The sequence below is a fragment of the Quercus suber genome, unplaced genomic scaffold (assembly GCF_002906115.3).
Source record: "Quercus suber isolate HL8 unplaced genomic scaffold, Cork oak 2.0 scaffold_17, whole genome shotgun sequence".
NCBI lineage: Eukaryota > Viridiplantae > Streptophyta > Magnoliopsida > Fagales > Fagaceae > Quercus > Quercus suber.
Genome location: NW_027069482.1, coordinates 2237061 through 2247147, shown reverse-complemented (window position 1 = coordinate 2247147; position 10087 = coordinate 2237061).

Here is a 10087-nt window from a genome sequence, read left to right as displayed (position 1 = left end):
ATCTTCCATTTAGCAAAGAGAGAAATGGGATGGGACCTAACTATTCAAAAATTAGGTTTTATCCTAAAGAACTCATGAGGCTTAATTTATCTGCAGTCTGACGAACTTTGCCATCTTGGACTCGTAATCTGAGGGTAGATACCAATATTTTCACGTAAAGTAATGCATATATATATATATATATATAGTCTGAACTTTTTAATATTTAATTTATTAAAGCTTAGAAATATATAGTCTGATCTCAGATCAAGTACATAATAAACATATTATTAAAATTACGCCATGGGTGACCCACTTTGGCAAAGAATTTATCAGCTTTGGTGATCATGCCATAAACGATGATTTGGACTAAAGAAATGCAAAGGGTGATGCACTTAGAACTATACAAATAATATTAGACCATATATATGATGTAAGATAAACCCTCTCTTTCATGTTTATGTTTAATTAATGGTTTGTGTGTATATATATATATATATATGACATTTATATGTTGTTTAGAGGTCTCACTTGCCTCAAAAGATAATGTATTTGCCGTACGCGTAGTGTTTGAGGTTGAGGTCATGCTTGGTTAGATGCAATGAACTACATGTTGGCGGCTAGTTTAGTTGGTAGTTAAAATTAAATGATGATTTGCTATATGACGGTGCATGATTTTAATTAGTCCTAAATGAATCTGCTTTCTTTTCGTATTTTTGAAATTAGATATTAATACTAAAAATCACAAAACAATTGCACATGTGCTCGAAAAATCAATGCCCATCAGATGAAATAACGTGTGTGAATATCGATCTGACATCATGAAATGGGGAAAATTTGGATAATTCATGCAACGTAGATAATGACTAGCACGAGAAATTTTATTTATAGATAAGATATTATCTGATGTTTGGTATTATCCATTGTATCTTGTGTTTAGAAAAATAAAAAGTAATTGTTATACATTATTTAAGAAATTGTGTTGTGTATATTGAAAAATACTTAGGTACTCTGGAGTATAGCTTACTATGAGAACGTTTGGATTGCGCTGAAATAGAGAGCATTTATGCGTCTATCTATGCGTTTTGCTAAACAATGTGGGTCCTATGGCACTGTTTACGGACCCACAAAATCATCCAAACATAGATTTCAATATAAATTTGGGTCTCACAGTACTATTCACACATTTAAAAATTATTTTGCTATAGTGTTTTTAGTTTTTAGTTTTCAATTTTTAGCAATTAGCGGTATCTAAACGGACCCTGTATCATTCCTTTTGTGTATTTTATGTTGAAACCATGTTCCTTCTCGTGTATTTTTGTTTCTTAAAAAAATAAAAAAACAAACAAACAAACAGTTGATTGAAATAGCTAATCAGAGGGTATCTACAATTGCATGGAATGCCGATTCTCACATAATGTGGCCCCACACACTTGTAGGATCCATTTTACATTTGGGTGCATGCAGCTACAATACCTCAGTAAGAGCATCTCCAACAGTCATTGCATCTCTATTTTTGGTAGATAAAATACTACTGTTCACACTCCAACCGGTTCTCTAAACATACAGATTCTCCAAATTTTTTTTGAAGTTGCTACAGTACTTCTCTCAATTTAGAGAACACTGTAGCAACTCCAAATCAATTTTTCTGCTTAAAAAATTATACCAGCTACTATTATATCAATTCTTTCTCTCTCCTTCGGATTTCTTTTTTTCTCTCATTCTCTCCATTTCTCACATAATCCAAACACAAAACAAAATCCAATTCTTAAAATAAAGTTGAATCAGAACAAGCAAATATGAAAAAAAAAAAAAAAAAAAAAAAAAAAAAAAAAAAATCCGGCGGCAGGGAGGCAGACGAGCTCTCTCTCTCTCTCTCTCTCTCTCTCTCTCTCTGATGTGAAGCAAATGTGAGATGCTGGAATGTTCTTGAGGTGAAAAAGAAAATAAAAGAAGGGGTTCTAGACACTTATGTGGAGGAGAAAGGCAAGAAAAAGAAAAAAAGAAATGAAACGTGTATGGATGAAAATGAAATGAAAGGAAGAAAAATAATATAAAAAATAAAAAATCCTAATTGAAAAATACTATCACAATATTTTCACAATAAATTTTAAGTTACAGATTATTATTAATTAATATTGGCGAGTAAAAAAATAATTTCAGTGGTGGGTTCAAATTAGAACTAGTAACAACTTTCCGTATAAATTTTGTTGTGAAAATATTGCGTAAAATGTTGTGAACATAATACTTCTCATTATAAAATATAATTGTTAAAAAAAGAATAAATAATGAATGAAGAAATAATATTTAAATGTGATAGAGAATGAAATAGAAAATCTGTTGAAAAGTGTATTTGAAAAAGTGGGTAGGTAAAAACTAAATATCACTGTTCATTCTCCAAATATTACAAAAATTTGGAGAAGCTGCTGGAAATGCCCTAGCAAACTAGACTCAAGTAATATGTTTAGAATTCAAATAGGGAGATATCAACTTTAAAATGTGTGTGAAAATTTGGAGAAAGAAGAAAGTAAATGGTCAAAGCGAGAAGCAAACAAGAGGTGAAGAATATAATTATCATTTTTTCTTGTTTGAATATTTTAAAATCAAGTAAGGGGAAGAGAATAGATATCATTTTCTTTTATTTAGATGTTTTAAAATTTAAAATGAAAATAGGAGGAAATGATATAAATTAATAATTATACCAATTTTTTTTTTAATAGGTAGTTGGGGTGGGGGAGGTAGGATTTGAAACCACATATAAGGGACAAAATTGGCACATGCCTTTTTTGGGCAAAATAAGTAACATTTTGTCCCATTTTTTAAACTAATTAGGGAAATGCCCCTCTTTTGAAATTCTATTTTCTCAAAATCGAGTTTTAAAAAAAAATGGAGCCTTATAGTGGCATTTTTAAGGAGCCTATAGTGACGTTTTAAGGACTGAACTCAAGTTATAGGTAATATTTTTTTTTTTTTTTAACCTATAACTCGAGTTCATGGAGCTCAAGTTTCAAAATGCCACTATAGGGCCTTAAAACGTCAATATAGGCTCCTTAAAACCACCACTATATGGCTTAACTTGATTTTGAGAAAATCAAGTTTCAAAAGAGGGACATTTCCTTAATTAATTTAAGAAATAGTGCAAAATGCTACTTATTTTGCTCGAAAAGGGCATTTGCCAATTTTGTCTGTCATATAAGAGACATTGCAAATGATACCATTAATACCAGGATATTATCTAAACCCCATCTTTATTAATATTAAAGACATGGATACACGTTAACATTAAAAATGGGTTTTCAAGCACAAAAACTGTTTTTTACATGCAATTTATTACTATTTGACAAAAATTAGAAAGTGTTTTTATCACCTCATGAAAGTTAAAAATTGAGGCTTAATTTTCAATTTGCATTAAAGCTTTTATTGAAACTCGAAACAATTTCTAATACAATAGATTTTTCGGTTGAATTCAAACATATGATTGCTGATAGGATAAAAGATCATCTATTTAGAAATGTTGCATGAATGACCCAAAATGGAAGATCTACTTGCTTATAGACGACTAGCAACCATGGACAATCTTATTGCTAGTGCAAGAATTACAGGCCATTGTCAACCACAATACTAGGATTGCGAGGTAATTGTTAGAAATCACGCACATAGCCATAAGAGGTGCAGGCTCTGTAAATGGTACCAATAATCTCCCATTATGGCCGTAACGTTCATGATGTTAGAAATGGCTAACTGAAGTGTTGTGGAGGTTAAATTATAATCTTTCTCCACCATTATAGGTATGAGAAAATTTTCATACAAAATTATTATTGAACACAAATAAATAATATCACTAACTTAAGCATCGAATAAGTCTAGGCTGGTATCGTACCGTGAGTTATTTGATTAAATCTGAATGTGAAGGTTAATATCTCTGCCTGCCTTGTTGCCGATAAGTTTTGCATTTTATATTATCCATTTCTCAATTTAGATATGACTATTCCTTGTTTTATTTATGGGTTTAGACCTCCCTTGATCATCGTCTTTGAGATCTCAAGGTTCAGTATTCTCTTTAGAAATTCTACTTCTCACTTGATTGAGCATCATCCTTGTTCACAATTTGAAAAGAGTATCCTTAATAAAAAGAGGTAACAGTAAGCCTACATAGAGTTGGAAATAGATAAAACGGTCTGTTGCTTCGTCAAACCGTTAACCTCTATTGTAAAATTGATCCATCAGCTGTGAGCACTACTTGGGCTTCGAAGCCCATAAAGGTAGGTGAAGTGAATAACTTTCATTGTCTCCCAAGAGACAATTGGAGACAATTCTATGCAACTTGGGCTCTGGTTATTTTGATGGAAAACATTTTGTAAAGATAGTTTTTCATGTTTTTCAGTATTTAGTAGTATTTAAAAAAAAAAAAGTCAAAGGAAATCTATCTTTTGTCAATAGAAAACTATCTTCTAATTAGAGATTATTTTTCTTTAATTTTTTTTTTGAAAAACAATTCTATCTCACAGCAAGCTAAATAAGGGAAGTTAGAAGATTGTTTTTCAACTTATTTAAGGTAATTACCAAACATAAGAAAATGAAATAGTTTTATAGAAAATACCTTTTAGAAAATGACTCATTTTCTAAAAAAATTTTCTGTCTAAACAGAGCATTGGTCTCATTTAAAACGTACAATACCAGTATGGAAAATCAGTTTAAAGTCTCAAGTCTTCGTTAACGCCTCCATGAGAAGAGAGTATTGTCAAAATAGTTGACCAAACCAACCCACATGTGATTGGTTTAGGCGCTTTTAATTTTTTTTAAGGCTGATGACCATGTTTTTATGATATTAAAATTAAGAATCTTGTTAACGGATATCTTTAAGGTAATTGTTAATAAACTATTTTAAGAAAATTTTGACACAGCTTTTATAGTAAATATAAAAAGCTATCAAAAAAATTAATTTTTTTTTCCTTTTTCTATAAAAAGTTTCTAAAAATATATTTATTTAGAGCATCAGTTAACTTTTTCCTAAAATTAAACCAACCAATATTATTAGTAATATTATTTTTTAAATCCTAAATGCATAGAGCAAATGTCCTTTGTGACCTTGATGTATCTCTTATGATTTGTTGATCAATCCTTTGTCATTCTTGGTCACACGTTCTCCAACCATATATGAAACCTTGCTTGACTTCTCCCTCTTGATCGTGTAGCATAGACTTGCACAATGACAACACACCATCGCTACTAAACCTCCATCAAAGCCACCCATAACAATGATGTTCAAAACCATATGTCCTATTAAGGAAATGTGATTGTATATGTTGGTTTATTTAGACCCTTGAGCACTTAGATTGTTTAGCCTAATTAATTAACTAAGTTGTTACTTAGATTTATTATTCAAATCTAAGTTAAGCACAAACAATCATATCACTAAGTGCGGAAAAGTAAAGACGACAAGCAATATGATGACCCTATCCTCAAGGCAACAAATTCACTAAATAGAATGGAAGTTTTACAATAGATTTTTCCCTAAATCTAATGCTACCTCTTGTAATATTTACTCATGAGACCACATGCAGTTCCGAATCCATGGACTTTTCTATATGAATTTGTTGAACACAAACACCCACGTTTGTGACTCTAAGATCCCACTCAAAGCTTTAAATCATTAGCTATATATGATCTTGTTGCAGCAACTTCAAATCTACCGGTTCTAATGATGTGTAGATGGAATTCCGGTATTGACTTTGAAAGGAGAAGACATAGTACCTTTTAGATTTCACAAGAACACCTCCAAAGTCTTTCCAAAACATGTCTTAGGGTTTCCTTTAAATACTAGAAGAATTAGATTTGAAATCTTTATCACTTAATGGGCTTAACGGGCTATTGGGCTTTAATTAAATTCTACAAAAACGCATCTCGATCAGTCGAACCTAGCATGTTTCGAATTTCCTAAACCTACATCTTCCTTTTTCTTGTATTCAGACTTACAACACTTTGAGCATTGTATCTACACCTAAACAAGTTTGTATTCACAGTTTGATAATTCTTCTAAACTTTTAGAACCTAACAATATAGAACGAAGAGAGAGAGAAGAAAAAGTATTAAACAATCAAGTGAAGAAGTTTCTGTGACTCATTTATAGTGTCGATCTATTGTAGCAATTGAGAGAGAGAGAGAGAGAGAGAGAGAGAGAGAGAGAGAGAGAGAGAGAGAGAGAGAGAGAGAGAGAGACTCTCTCTCTCTCTCTCTCTCTCTCTCTCTCTCTCTCTGCTAGTAGAATTTTTTATTTTTTTTTTAAATTTTGTGCATGATTAATCACAAGAAATATTTTTCCTAATATAATTCACGTGTATGTATATGTATTGTTCCCCCTATGAATATCATGCGATTTAATTCTATACTTTTTTATTTAGTTATTTTAAAGTTGATTTCACCAATAGAAGAACTTCTTATTCGGATTTTATTTTTATTTATTTTTATTATTATTATTTTTTTTGGAGAAGGTTCTTCTTCAAGATTTACTTATCGGAATGTTATATGTTACGTAAATTACTTGTGTAATTATTACTTAAACAAACCTCATTCTCTTTCCTTACTTATATTAGATGAATGAACTCTATTGAACCTCATTCCTTCTCCTTTGTATGTGTTTGTTTTTTAAAAATAAATATAATAAATAAATAAATAAAAAGAAAGAAAAAGAATGAACCTCCATTTCTCCTACAAGGTTCGCATATTTTGGGGGGAAATTCCCTCCTCTTGTAGACCTTTAGTCACCATCTATCACCTTTTTTACTTCCACGTTACACCTTTATTCGGTCCTATTTAGTACACTTTGGTTCTATGTGGTCCACTTCAGTCCTATTTGGTCCACATTGGTCCTATTCAGTTCACTTCGGTTCTATTAAGTCTCATTCAGTCCTATTCAATCTTATTTGATCATATTCGGTCTATTCGGTCTATTCAATCTTAATCTGTCCACTTTGATTCTATTCAGTCCAATTCGATCTTATTCGCTCCACTTTGGTCCTATTCAGTCTTATGCAGTCCAATTTGGTCATATTCAATCCTATTTGGTCCATTTTGTCCACTTCAGTCTTTTTTGGTCCACTTTGGTCTTACTCAGTCCCCATTGGTCCAATTCGGTCCATCATGTCCACTTATGTTCTATTCGGTCTTAATTTGTCCACTTTGATCCTATTCGGTCTAATTCGGTCCACTGTGTCAACTTCAGTCATTTTCAGTCCACTTTGATCTTATTTGGTCCACTTTGATTCTATTTAGTCCACTTTGATCCTATTTCGTCCACATTAGTCCTATTCGGTCCATTATGTCTACTTCAGTCATTTTCAGTCCATTTTGGTCTTATAGGTCCAATTTGGTGCATCATGTCCATCTCGATCCAATTTGGTCTCATTCGCTCCACTTCTATCCTATTTGGTCCATTCTGTTCACTTCAGTCCTTTACGGTCCATTTTAGTCTTATTCGGTCCACATTGGTCCAATTGGGTGCATCAAGTTCACTTCAGTCCTATTTCGTCCACTTTAGTCATATTCAGTTTTATTCAGTCCACATTAGTCCTATTCGGTCCATTTCGTCCACTTCGATTCTTTTCGGTCCACTTTGGTCTTATTCGGTCTAAATTGGTCCTATTTGGTCCATCTCCCTTAATTTAGCATTCAAAATTTGAAAAGAGTTATTAAGGGTCTATTTGAGATCTGCTTATTTTGTTGAAACAGAAATTTTTTTACTAAAAGTACTATAGATAAAAGTAAAAGTTAACTAAAATAGTACTGTTGGACCTATGAATAGTACCAAAAAGTGTAGTGGGCCATGAATAGTAGCAAAAATAAGTTGAATAGTAAAATAAACTGGCTTTTTAATTTGCGGCTAAATACACACTTTTAGTGTTCATTTGGGAATGGTTGAAATTTTCAGTTTATTAGTAATTTTAGCTTATTTTTGCTACTATTCATGATTTCACTGCACTTTTTGATACTATTTATGGGTCTCATTGTACTATTCAGCTTATTTTTTAATTTTTTTTTTTCTCCCTATATTTTCAACAAAAAATTTTCAGTTTCAGCTAAATAAACTATTCACAAACAGACTCTAATGAGCATTTGGACCACCATTGGGATGGTTCAAGTTATAAATATTTTTAATATAACCCAACCTTGTTAGGTTAGGAAATCATTACTCCAAACTAATTCACTATTATTAAAGAATAGTTGACCAAACCAAACCAAAGGCTCATTGGGCCATTCATCTACAATATTAAATTAAACTCCTTTATCAACCAATATTAAAAAATAAAAAAAAAATAAAAAAAAAATCCTAAATGCATAAAACTAAACCTAATAAGTTTCATCCAAATATGAACTAATAGAATAAAAAATAGTAATACTACCTGTAACAGCGAAAAAGCAGTTAGTCAACAAATGAAAATAAATGAAGATTTTACTGCTTGCAATCACAATAAATTTGTTTAGAGATGGAAGTCAAATCTTATTATGATATCCTGTGCGCGAAGTCAGAATATTTATATCATAGAGTTGAATAAGAAAGGGTGTCACTTCTATTAATTCACAGTCTAAGAATTGGTTAAGAAAAAAAAAAAAATACAAGTGTTAGTCCTCGAGTCTAGTTCGAGGTTGGGTTTACAAATGAATAAATTCTTTTTTTTTTCTTTTTTCTTTTTTCTTTTTCTCCTCTTGCATCTGAATCTTCCTCTTGCTTTTATATCCAACTACAACTTATCAAGATCTTACACTTGGAGGACTGAGATTGCCCTCTTAGAACTCTGGTCCCCTCCAGAACATACTAGCAAGTTTTGCCTTATAATCTTAACTATGCCACCACTATTCATGGTCATTTCCTCATTAATGTGGCCAGAGGAGTGGTTCCCTTGTATTTAATGCGAAAGGGATAGCTTCTATACTTCTTTCTTGATCCTTCTCGTATTCCGTGCCAAGTTTGCTTCTTTTCCTTTTTGATGTTTTAACTTTATGTGCCTCACATAACTAGTGCTCATCCCTGAGGTCTGAGGTACATCCTCAGAAATAATATTGACTATCCGTTTAAATTAGATTTGGGATCCTCGTCCCCACACTACCTCCTATTATTATTATTATTATTATTGATAAATATTATTATCTCTATTATTATTATTATGGAATATGGAATCTACATCACACTCTTAATTATTTCCGCACCTCCATTTAAATGTACTTGTCTCCATTTAAATATAATATGTCATTCTACTAAAATAGTTTCTACCACTCACAATGACAACACACCATTGCTACCAACCTCCATGAAACCTTCAGAAAAAATGTGCTATTCATAACCACCCATGCAAACTATGTCGTTTATTGCCCTCAACCTCACTTTCTAACTTCTCTCCCATCCACTATCTATTTTTCCTTCTCTTCTCTCCCTCTTTGCCTTTGTGAGCTGTGACCTTCATGTACCTCTTATGACTTGTTGATCAACCCTTTGTCATTCTTGGTTACACTTTCTCCAACCATGAATTAAACCTTGCTTGACTTCTCCCTCTTCAACGATCATGTAGCATATACTTGCAAAATGACCACACACCATCGCAAATAACATCCATCAAAGCCACCCACAACAATGATGTTCAAACCATATGTCCAATTAAGGAGATGTGATTGTGCAGAGTGAAGAGGGAAAGCCTAAGAGAGAAAGCCTGAAAGAGAAGAATAGATGAGTAGAGAGAAGAAAAAGTATTAAACAGTCAAATAAAGAAGTTTCCGTGACTCATTTATAGTGCAATCATTGTAGCATTTGAGAGAGAGAGAGAGAGAGGTTGGAAACCCGTGAGATATAAAAACAAATGTGTGTATATTTTTTTTTTGTTGAGTAATTTTGTGCATGATTAATCACAATTTGAGTAACGAAAATGATATAAAGAATGGGATGGAATGCTCATGGATTATTTATTTGTGTATATATAGTTTACATGATTTAATTTAGGACTAGTTACAAAATTGGTTGTAGCCTAAGTCTACAACCTTACTCAATATTTTTTCATTGGAGGTGAATTTTGAGAATTTCACTAGTGGATTATGTCTTATTCTTGTATCCTCGGTGCTT